This window comes from Silene latifolia, chromosome 3 (genome assembly GCF_048544455.1).
Source record: "Silene latifolia isolate original U9 population chromosome 3, ASM4854445v1, whole genome shotgun sequence".
In the NCBI taxonomy this organism is placed as follows: Eukaryota; Viridiplantae; Streptophyta; class Magnoliopsida; order Caryophyllales; family Caryophyllaceae; genus Silene; species Silene latifolia.
In genome coordinates this window covers 110,886,184-110,899,548 of record NC_133528.1, presented here as the reverse complement: position 1 = coordinate 110,899,548, position 13,365 = coordinate 110,886,184, and positions in this window count along the sequence as shown.

Sequence of the window (13,365 nt, the reverse complement as noted above, 5' to 3'; positions counted from 1 at the left end):
TTTTTCACTAGTCAGAACGCGTCTTCCATCGTTGACTGACCCCGCCTAAACAGGCCATTCCCTTCTCTGTTTTCAAACCAGGGGCGACCCTCTTGCATAGCCAATAGGCTCGCGCCTCTTCTGGCTGCCTGATGTAGGGTATGTTCCCTTTCCAGCATTAGTCTAGGACGACCCCGACTCCGGCTAACCCGGATATAGGACGGATCAGATGACAAATTTGCTCATTCAAAAATCGTATTTGCAAAACATCTTACTAAGACAAATGGATCACGTTATGCACCATAAACCTAACTCGGTAAATGGGTGTTTAATTTCCGTCTTGCATACAAATTAACCATAAATCGAACTCGACATCTTATACTTGATACTTGGATTAAATCTGTTGGGATTCATTAATCTCATATGTTTCCATATTCATAGTATGATAATATAATTTAGTCATAAAATTAAAATGGATCTTATGCATGCAAAACAATTACAAAGTATAAGAAGAAAATCAATTCTTACATTGATTATTTCGGTAATATGGGCACTATCAAGTTCACCTTCTTACTAGTTCTTGAGCTTTCCAAAGATGGAAGAACAAGATTCAAGTGGAGAATCTCTCCTAAGGAATTATACCCAAGGTAATACCCTTAATAATAATAATTAATATGAACTAGTATTAATTAAAATCAAGCTTAAACTTGACACAAAAATGGTGTTTTTGTCCTCTCTTTTTTCGGTCAAGAGAGGAGGATTTTTATGAGTTTTCTTTCTCTAAATATTTCACAAATTGTAGAGAGTAATTATTTTCTAACACTAGAAAACAATGTGGTAAGTAGTGAATAATAAATAGAGGAAAAACTCTTTCCTCTTTACTCTAGAAAACCGGTGGGGAGGGGGAAATAGGCCAATGCATGGTCTTTGTTCTTCTCAAGATAAGACAAGGTGTGCATGGCTACATCTAGAGTATAATAATTGTGTTTCCCTTATTTAAAATAGTCAACACAATTTAACTCTAATACTCCCTCCATTTTTTTCGGTACACACATAAAATGGAAGGTCCATTTTATTTTATCATTTGCCAATTTTGTCATGTGCCACATGTTACATGACATGTTACACTATAGTGTATTTTTAACATATTAAAAATCAACATATTAATAAAATATGTCACGTACAAAATTTAACTAGTAATTCCTGATTACTTGTACCAAAATGGTTTATCGAATTATAAATTACAACGACTTGTATTTATAATAAATTATTCAACCTGTTTCAGTTGTTTCGTAAACAATAATTTAATCTAAGTAATAAAACAATTCGATTACTTAGATCGTATCCAATTTAATCGAATTATAATGAGATACGATAATTTTACTCACAAATCATCCGTCAATTTTAAGCAATTTAATTAACTCGTATCAGCATACGATTAATTAAATGATCAATTAAGAGTATTACCCTATAGGTATGACCTCAGGTATCAACTGATCACCACCGTCGCATGACAGTAATGTCAAACTCTATTCAGCCAATCATTACCGATATGTGTGGACCTGTTGACTGTAAAAACTTACTTTCCCACTTGTATTCTTAAATATGAGATTTAAGTATGTGATCATCATGATCAACAATTGTGATCGCATTATTGTCGGGGACACTTACTCAAACAATTTCCCACTTGTCCTCGACAAGTGTGCGTCACCAATTCTCTTGTCCTATTACTATCTCCCACTCAATGCAAGGTGTCTTTCAGGTCGTACTTACAAATGATCACATCGAGAGTGGTTTCCTCGATCTGGAGAATAACTGATTGACCGGAGTTATCTACCATAGATACCTTCCGAGCGTGGCCACGCATTTCCAGTTTATTACTCCTCGAGTGGCCCTGAGATATTATTTCAACCCTGACAAAGGGGTGGACAATTCATATCGCACTATTCCCTTTGACTAGCCACAGCTCATCATAACCCAAAATAAGCCCTTTAACCCCATTTACGAAGGTCGTAGGATCATAAATCAAAGTTACTCTGAAATTGTGCCACCTTAGGCGAATAGTCTTTAGTCAAAAGAAACGACTCATTAGAATACTATAGTAGTTCATGCCACGACCAGGCTATATAAATTTGCCAGAACTCTATAAGCAGTCATTAGGCCCGACAAAGTGTTCCTAACGGTCTGCCTATTTGATCGACTAGTAATCTCATATGACTCTATGGCACTTGAACTTGCCATCAATCGCATCACATTCTAGTCACTTCGAGACGTCACCTCATACAAGTGACTAAGGACGATTACTATGTCAATTTAGTTCACTTTAATGGGGTTCAATCTTGTCTCCACAACCCATTTGAATATGACAAAGTATTTGAATATGACAAAGTAATGGAAAAATAAAGACAAATGTGATTATGCATATGAATAAATAAAACAACTTCATTTATTTCATATCAATGTCTAACATAAAACTGCATGCATTTAAGTCCCATGGACACAACATGTCCATCATGCTTAGCCTGCGATAAAGGCTTGGTGAGCGGATCTGCAATGTTATCATCCGTCCCAACCTTAACAATCGCAATTTCCTTTCTTTCAATGAAATCTCTAATTACATGAAACTTTCTAAGTACATGTCTAGATTTATTACTAGACTTGGGCTCTTTAGCCTGAAGATAGTCCCATTGTTGTCACAATAGAGAGTAATGGGATCATTGGCGGTAGGTACTACTTTTAGCCCTTCCAAGAATTGCTTGATCCATACAACTTCCTTGGCAGCTTCTGATGCTGCTACGTACTCAGCCTCCGTTGTTGAATCTGCAGTCACAGCTTCCTTGAAGCTTCTCCAGCTAACGGCACCACCATTGAGCATGAAAACAAAACCAGCTTGTGATTTCATGTCATCTCTGTCTGTTTGAAAACTGGAGTCCGTGTAACCCTTAACACAGAGCTCGGAGTCACCTCCAAACGTTAGGACAGAATCCTTAGTCCTTCGCAAGTATTTAAGGATGTTTTTAACGGCAATCCAGTGACTCACTAGGATTTCCTCGATATCTACTCGTCATGCTCAAAGCATACGAGACATCTGGACGAGTGCATATCATGGCATACATGATTGATCCAATGACGGAAGCATAAGGGATCAACTTCATGCGTTCAACATCTTGGGGTTCGGTGGGTGATTGAGACTTGCTCAATATGGTCCCACTTACCATAGGAACCAAGCCTCTTTTAGATTGGTCCATGCTAAAGCGTCGAAGAATTTTATCGACATAAGATTCTTGACTTAATGCCAATATCCTTTTGGGTCTATCTCTATAGATCCGGATACCTAATATGCGTTGTGCTTCTCCTAAATCCTTCATTTTCAAGTGGTTACCCAACCACTCCTTAACGGAAGATATCATTGGAATGTCATTTTCAATGAGTCGTATGTCATCCACATACAGTATTAGAAACACAACATTGCTCCCACTGAACTTCATGTATAAGCATGGTTCCTCAATGCTACGAGTAAAACCATTTTCTTTTATAACATGATTAAATCGATGGTTCCAACTTGTCGATGCTTGCTTAAGACCATAAATGGATCTCTTAAGCTTGCATACTTTGTTAGGATTTTTAGGATCCACAAAACCTTGGGGTTGTATCATGTACACCTCTTCTTCTAAATGCCCATTTAGAAAAGCAGTCTTGACATCCATTTGCCATATTTCATAATCATGAAATGCGGCAATCGCTAACAATATCCGAATTGATCTTAGCATAGCTACGGGGGCAAAGGTTTCGTCATAGTGAAGACCATGAACTTGAGTAAACCCTTTGCCACTAGCCTAGCCTTGTAGACATCATCATGTCCTTCTATGTGATAGGCTATCGCACACCTATACAAAGATAATATTTATAACCTAGACAACAAATGAATGTAGTACTTAGGGGTCGAACCCAAAGGAGACGGGAGTTATTAATTAATTGTTATGGAGCGAAGTTTATCTTGAGTTGATGCGGTTGATTGATTGATTGGTTGATTATGCAAATAAAATGAAAACAACAATAAAAAGAAATTATCTAGGGAGGTTGGGTCACACATGCTAATTACGTAAATGTTTATGTCAAGTTAGGAAGTTGATTTTGCGGTAACTGTTTAGGCTTAGAGATACCCACCTTACGGCATTAGTATCAACCATAGACCGGGTCCTAGAGAAACTCTAGTCCATGACTAGGTCGTCCTACTACACATGCTTAGTCTAATTCAATTCTGTGCCTCTCGACTTTAGAACGAATGAACAAACTTAATCGATGAGTAAGGCCTTTAAACAAAGATTAAACATTAAGGTGCAAACATCTAATAGAAACAATTTAGACAATATTATATCAACCTAATTTAACATTTTACAAATACTTTTTATGCATGACTCCCTTCATTCCCTAGACAAAAGAAACTACTCTAACATGATGGAAATGTAAACTACACTAATGATAATTAAAATGATAAACATAATGGAAATGTAAATAGAAATTTCCTTGCAATATGGAATGAACTAGAAATGGAAGAACAATGCTTGTAATGAAATAACTTGAAATGAAACATTGAAATATAACTTGAATGAAAATTGTATTGAAATGTTTATAACATAAATTAAATCTAAGCTAAGCTAAGCTAATAACTAAACTAATCTAACTACTAAACTTAGAGAGAATTATGAGAAAATGTGTATGTGAATGGTGTAAAGGGTGTGTGAGATTAACACCCCTTATATAGGAAATAAGAGAGTAAACTTTGTAGAGGAATCCCAAAATGGCATCATAAGCACACTCTTAATTTTCCTTCAATTCTTGAGTAATTTCCAAAAGGAATCCCATGCAAATTCTTAATGTCTCTTTAATCACATGGTTAAATGTATATTAGCATCCAAAGCTTCTTAGCATCCAATATTTTCCACCATAATTTGGACTTTGAATTTGGGCTTGACTTGCATATTGACTTTGCTTGCATTTTCATTTTGATCCAACACTTTCTTCATGCAAAATCCATTCACTTCCAACACTTAGTCCAATCTTGCTCTCATACTTAGCCTTGCTTCCAGTGTTGGCACATTTTATAGTACTTTAGCTCATTTAGCTCATTTTCCTACAAAACACACTTGAGCACACAATTCCACTAGAAATACAATATTAGCTTAAAAACACTTTGATAAGTGCTAAATGATATGTAAAATCAAACTAATATAAGGGGTTAAAATGTATAGAAAATGCACTTATCATACTCCTCCAAGCTAAGTCCTTGCTTGTCCTCAAGCAAGATCATCCCGACATTGCAAATCCCAAGTAGCTAACAAGCAAAATGATTCAAATCCCTAAACAACATGGGCATAAGGATAAGCAAATTCATGGTTGAGATTTACACGACGGCGTAGCGTGGTCGACTTCAAGTAAACTTTTCAGCTCTTGCATGATCTTTTGACTTTCGGACTCTCACGATCCACTCATAACTCAATTTTGTGTAAAGGACATTTTTGTGAATAATCACTCAAGCTATCCTCGACTCATGAGAATGCCCGCAATTTAATATGGTAAATAATCAAATCATAAGCAAAACAATCAAATGCAAACAAATAATGAAGCCAAAGGTTAAGAAGAAGGCTTTTTGTGACATGGGACATAAGGGGGACAAATGATTATGGATATGTGGAGCTATTGTTAAGCAGCAACAAAACCATGTGAAAATACTCATTCCACCCCAAAATAGCCCTTTAGAAGACAAATGACTTCTTACATTACAGATCTTAAGAAATTTCTCCAAAGAATACAATTAATCACATGAGAAATCTTAATTCAACTTCTTCTACCTCTTCTTATCAACAACTCCTTTCAACAATATTTTCTTTTCTTTTATTCTTCATTTTTTTCTCATTTTTTTTCTCATTTTTTTTAATTTTCTTTCTTTTTCTTTTTCTTCAACTCTAATTCTTTCTTTCATAGCACAACCGGAAAACAATGACATCCGGCAAACAAATTCACTATGACATAAATTTTAAAGAACATCCCAATTTTGAGCATCCCATCACCAAAATACATAGCTACTAGCTTTAACAAGGATATGCTATTTTTAATGTAGCTAGGGAATAAGTACTATGAAGGGGGCTAGAAAATGGGCAAATTTATCAATGTGAATTTGGCTTCAAAAATGCATAGCAAAATAAAAATAATGCGTAAAAGAGATGAAAAGAAGACCATATTTGTGCGTCTTGATGTAACACACACCATAAGGAGACCTACCACTCACCTAAGTGAGACCGGGTATGGATGCACTGGCCTAAGGAAGCTCTAACTTACCATCTTGTGGCTTGCCAAAAGTCAAGATCAAGCTTACTTGGTTTAATTTCCATCTTCCACCTACTATGTCAAGACATCCCCATGCATGCTATATCCCGTCAAAAGTAGCAAATCAAGAGCTATCAAGCCAAAAATGGGACAAACAAGAGGGCATAAGTAGGACAAGTAAATAATTAAAATCAAAAATTCACACAAATTTTTCAAAAATTCTCACTAAATCTATACAAACTAAATGCAAACTAACTAAACATAACATTGTCCTCAATGTGCCAACAATCAAATTACCCAACTAAACCATAAAAATGGCGTAAAACACATAAACAAGAAGGACAAGAGGTCATATTTAATGGGTTGCGAGAAATAAACTAAAGTGCAAAACAAAGAAAACTTACTAGACTAACGAGCCTCCCCCAAGCTAGCATAAACATTGGGGGATTCCTCTATTTAGCATCTCATTAAAAAAAAATGGGTCAAAATTCCGGTGAGTACTTTGTTCTTGATGCTAATAGAGGTTTTCGGAGGTGATTTGATTTAAAAATGAAGAAAAATAGAGATAAGAAGTATCGTCCCTTGGTTTTGAAGCATATGGAAAAGATTAGCATATCCCGTCTTTTATTAAAACGCGTAATAAGGAAGAAAGTCACGACCCCGATCGGAGTAGTCAACCCCGATCGGGGTTGACCGTTGACCGTTGACTTTCTTTTTTAATTTTAATTTTTTTTTTTTGGAAATGTTACGATCCCAAACGGGTTTACAACATGGGGTAGTATACTATCCTTCAAAACGCCTCTTCTCCTCTTCAAACACCTATAAGTCACAACTCAAAATAGCTAATTAGTCTAAAATTTATTCCTAATTCTAATAAAACATGAAATTGCGTAAAAAGTGAAATAAAAACAAACTATTTTTTTTCTAATGGATCCTCTATCGTCCTCTAAAAAGCACGTCAATGCCCTTAGAAATAAATCATATACCTGTGCATGAGCAATACACAAGCATATGTAATCAATTGATAAGATATAAGTATGAAAGATCAAAGGCAAGAAAGGATTAATCTTATCAAATTGTCCATGAGAGATTTCAAATAGAACCACCGTACTCCACTCGTCAGCAAGAAAAGCAGCATCATGCTTAAGACCATAAAAATAATCGTTAGTGCACAACTTATAATTATAATCGATGTCAAATTGGTGGTATGAAAACTCTAAGTGGTAGGACTCGTAAAAAATGGGGGGTTCATCCCACTTAACCTTTATATTAGCATCACTAAGTCCTTCATTAACCTTAAAAAAGGTCAACCACATCCTCCACGAAAGGATTTTCAAAGGGGTCTAAGGTCTCGTGTAAAACCTCATCCTTTTCATTATATTCGGGCCCAACATCGTCCATGGTGAGTGTGTTATCTACTACAAGATTATTGTCATGAGTCTCTAAATGGTCAATCGGAGTGATATTATGAGGAATTTTAAAAGAAAAATTAGGACCATCATCATCATCTTCCAATAGTTCTAAATTATTAGTTACAAAAGACTCACATTGGGAAGGTGGAAGAGTAGAAGCTTTGATAAATCGCTCATTTTCTTCTCGCATTTCTATGAGCATGTCTTAGAGCATTTTTATGATACGAGCCTCAGACGCTTGTTGCTCCAAATAATATTGAAGAAGCATTGCACGCCTCAATTCTTCTTGGCGAGCTACCTCCCGCAATTGACTTTGGCTAGCCATGAAGTCAAAGATATCCCAAAGTTCTGGCCCCATCATGTAGTAGACACTCCCATTACTCAAGTTTAGAGATATTTCTCGGGTCTCAAAATTCATGCCATTAAGCGCAAATTAAAACATGTAATCCCCATCAAGGACATGTCCAAAAGAGAGGAGACTATCGCAAAAATGGCAGAATCGGGCAAGATAGTCATGAAAAGGCTCATCTTGGAGTTGTGGGACGAATTCGTAATTCATTATAAATGGCCAATAGCTTTATCACCTACAAAAATAGGCACTAAAACTACAAAGAACCCTTGAGATGAATCTCAAGGAACAAGTATTCCTCGAGACAAAATAAAATAAGATAAAATTCCACAATTAATTAGCAAACAAAACCGTCTCCCCGGCAACGGCGCCAAAATTTGATAGGCTATCGCACACCTATACAAAGATAATATTTATACCCTAGACAAAAAATGAATGTAGTACTTAGGGGTCGAACCCAAAGGAGACAGGAGTTACTAATTAATTGTTATGGAGCGAAGTTTATCTTTAGTCGATGCGGTTGATTGATTGATTGGTTGAGTATGCAAATAAAATGAAAACAATAATAAAAAGAAATTATCTAGGGAGGTTGGGTCACACATGCTAATTACGTAAATGTTTATGTCAAGTTAGGAAGTTGATTTTGCGGTAAATGTTTAGGCTTAGAGATACCCACCTTACGGCATTAGTATCAACCAAAGACCGGGTCCTAGAGAAACTCTCGTCCATGACTAGGTCGTCCTACTACACATGCTCAGTCTAATTCAATTCCGTGCCTCTCGACTTTAGAACGAATGAACAAACTTAATCGATGAATAAGGCCTTTACACAAAGATTAAACATTAAGGTGCTAACATCTGATACAAACAATTTAGACAATATTATATCAACCTAATTTAACATTTTACAAATACTTTTTATGCATGGCTCCCTTCATTCCCCAGACAAAAGAAACTACTCTAACATGATGGAAATATAAACTACACTAATGATAATTAAAATGATAAACATAATGGAAATGTAAATAGAAATTACCTTGCAATATGGAATAAACTAGAAATGGAAGAACAATGCTTGTAATGAAATAACTTTAAATGAAACTTTGAAATATAACTTGAATGAAAATTGTATTGAAATGTTTATAATATAAAGTAAATCTAAGCTAAACTAAGCTAATAACTAAACTAATCTAACTACTAAACTTAGAGAGAATTATGAGAAAATGTGTATGTGAATGGTGTAAAGGGTGTGTGAGATTAACACCCCTTATATAGGAAATAAGGGAGTAAACTTTGTAGAGGAATCCCAAAATGGCATCCTAAGCACACTCTTAATTTTCCTTCAATTCTTGAGTAATTGCCAAAAGGAATCCCATGCAAATTCTTAATGTCTCTTTAATCTCATGGTTAAATGTGATATTAGCATCCAAAGCTTCTTAGCATCCAATATTTTCCACCATAATTTGGACTTTGAATTTGGGCTTGACTTGCATATTGACTTTGCTTGCATTTTCATTTTGATCCAACACTTTCTTCATGCAAAATCCATGGACTTCCAACACTTAGTCCAATCTCGCTCTCATACTTAGCCTTGCTTCTAGTGTTGGCATATTTTATAGTACTTTAGCTCATTTAGCTCATTTTCCTACAAAACACACTTGAGCACACAATTGGACTAGAAACACAATATTAGCTTAAAAACACTTTGATAATTGCTAAATGATATGTAAAATCAAACTAATATAAGGGGTTAAAATGTATAGAAAATGCACTTATCACTATGCCATTCTTTATTTTGAAGATCCATTTGCACTGAAGAAGTCTTGCCCCTTCAGGCAAATCCACCAAGTTCCAGACTTGATTTTCCTGCATAGAACTTCTTTTTGATTTCATGGCCTCAAGCCATAAAGTTGAATTGGGACTAGAGATTGCAACTTTGTAGGTGGCGGGTTCGTCACTTTCTAAAAGTAACACATCGAGGGTCCCATCCTCTTCGATAAATCCAACATATCTATCAGGATGGCGAGGAACTCGACCCGACCTTCTCGTTTAAGGAATAACAACCGGATTAGATGACGAAGGAACGTCTTCTTGCGTCTCTACTTCGGTTTGTGGCTCTTGAACTTCATCAAGTTCAAAATTTCTCCTACTCTGTCTCTTAGAAATAAACTCTCTTTCTAAGAAGACAGCCTCAATAGACACAAACACTTTGTTTTCTTGAGGTTTGTAGAAGTAGTATCCTCGAGAGGTCATGGGGTAACCTACAAAGATGCATTTTTCGGATCTTGGGGCAAGCTTGTTGTCGGTCTTTGCCTTGATGTAAGCATCACATCCCCAAATCTTCATATATGATATATTAGGAACCCTTCCTGTCCATATCTCATATGGAGTCTTTTCGGTTGCCTTCGTGGGACTATTATTCGAACATCTAATTGCGGTTTGGATTGCAAATCCCCAAAACGAGTCGGGTAACTCGGTTTGACTCATCATGGATGGAACCATATCTAGTAGGGTTCGATTTTTCCTTTTGGCAACACCATTGAGTTGTAGTGTACCGGGTGGAGTAAGTTGTGACACAATGCCACAACCTTTCAAGTGTGAATCAAATTCATTACTTAGATACTCTCCACCACGATCGGATCGTAGTGTTTTTATCCTTTTGTTCAATTGGTTTTCTCCTTCATTTTGAAATTCCTTAAATTTCTCAAAAGCTTCACTCTTATACTTCATTAAGTAGATATACCCATATCTACTTAAATCATCGGTGAAGGTAATGAAGTAGTCATAGTTACCCCTAGCGGTGATGGTCATTGGTCCACATACATCGGTGTGTATAAGTCCCAATAATTCACTAGCTGGAGTCCCTTTACCACTAAAAGGATTACGAGTAATTTTGCCTAGGAGGCAAGATTCGCATACACCATATGATTGAAAATCGAATGGTTTAATAACATTAGTGGAAACTAATCTTTTAATGCGATTCTCATTGATATGACCCAATAGACAATGCCAAATGTACGATTCATTTGGATCACTTGATTTGAGTTTCTTTGATTGTATGTTATAGATGCATTTTACTAGGATTTGATGTCTCTAGAACATAAATGCCATTAATAGATGAACCTCGGCCTATGACCAAGTCATTTCTAGAAATAGTTTAACAATTGTTTTTAATGGCAAAATTAAAACCTTCTATGTCTAACATAGCAATTGAAATGATGTTCTTAGATAGAGTAGGTACATAAAAACAATTATGTAAATACAATTCAAATCCATTCGGTAGAACAAGTACATAAGTACCCTTGGACGCGGCCACTACCCTAGCTCCATTCCCAAGTCGGAGATCAACATCGGCTTTGCTCAACCTTTCCACATTTCTCAGCCCCTGTAAATGATTACAAAGGTGAGAACTACATCCAGTATCTAGTACCCATGTTGTGGTGGAAGTGAAATTTACATCAATAACATAAATCTCAGAAGGAATTTTATCACGTGGAATGACAAGTCCATCCCTTATATTTCCCAAATATATGGGAAAATTTCTCATCCAATGTCCCATGCCATGACAATAATGGCATTCATCATCAACTTTGGCTCCTATACTAGTCCCACTAGTCCTTTTGTTACCATCGTTGAATTTTCTCCCTTTCTTTCCCTTCCTCTTGAACTATTTTCCTTTTGTAGCAAGAACTTGTTTGCTAGAATTCCCACTTACTTTAGCATCCCTTTCTTCCAAAGATAGGGATTTCATAGACTTAGTGACATGGTCTACCCGAGACATATTCACACAAGGCCTAGTTATAGTAGGAGGTAAGGAGGAAGTGATGAAATTGAGGTTTCCATCAGAACCGAACCCAAAATGAAGTTCTCTAGTAGTATCGAATTTGTGGTTGGAGCAAATTCCGTCAAATAATTTGTGACATGACTCAATGGTAATTGGTGTGGTTGCTTGTGATGGATCCATTGATATATATATCAACTACAAATTTGGAGGTAAAGGAAATATCAACATTTGTCATTTGATAAAATTTGCAAACACTTTTAAACAAATTTTAAACATTTATATAGTGACCTCTACCCAACTATAATAAATGATCCCGAGATCCAAATTCATATTAACTTGGGCACGGTGTAGCCGATTCATCCCTTATCAATATAACGCGGTGGATTAACTCTTTAATCGATTCTACTTTTAGAACTCTCGGTCGATAAAATTACTCTAATATTTATCTTTAGCCCGGAACACATGCGACTACGGTCACAAATACTTCCGTTGAGCTCAATCCAAATTTCGATGTAATAACATTTTATTATCCCACTTCGCCAACGTAACAAGGTTTGTATTACGGTGAAGCAGGCTCAACTCCCTTATGAAATTGGTACTTCGTGGGTTCTACTATTTGGTAAGGCTATTTCTCAATTATTAATTTAGCGAGAGGTCATGTCAATTTATTATCTATCACGTTTCAAGTGAACTAAAGCGGTGAACTACGATAATTATAATTGACACGGTCGATGACTGGATCAAATAAGATGCATGTTTGGTTATGGCGATTTAGCAATGCATGTAAACATATAAAGAAAATGCAAAGCATAAACATAAAGTCCTAGTATGGCCTTCCTAAAATTGGTAAATCTAATAAACTATTATAAAATTCGGAAACCAACTCCTTTGGTCCCTTGAACTTCGGTCTTGGCACGCATCTCGAGGTAACACCGTCTTCATGGAAACTCCGGGAAATTATAAAGTAATAAATAAAATTACATAATTTCCTATTATACATTTATAATAAAATAAATCTATTAAATTACAAAACGGTGATACGAGATCACAATAATTACAACCGAATCGATATTCCCATGCATTTCGAGTAATATCAATTAAAACTAAGGCCATACTAAGTTAAATTACATAATTCAAAAATTATATATAAAAAAAAATATGACAATCATAAATAAAATGCCGCATTATAATATGTATGAACATGCTTAATTTTATGCTAAATCACCTTTAAGAGCCAATATCGTATATTATATTGGTTTTTACGGATTTGCGTAATTATAAACTTGTTAAAATCACAAAATGTCTCATAAATTCATATTTATGTTCAAGTTAATTACCCTAACCATCTTAGGACTCAAAACTTAGTCTTCACTAATATTTTGACAATAACTCAACTTGATTTCTTAATATTGTTCATAATGGACCAAAAATTACAAAAATATGCTATAAACTTCAAATTAAATTATAAAAATTTCAAATAATTTCAAAAATTGAAATTTTAAACTTATGAACATT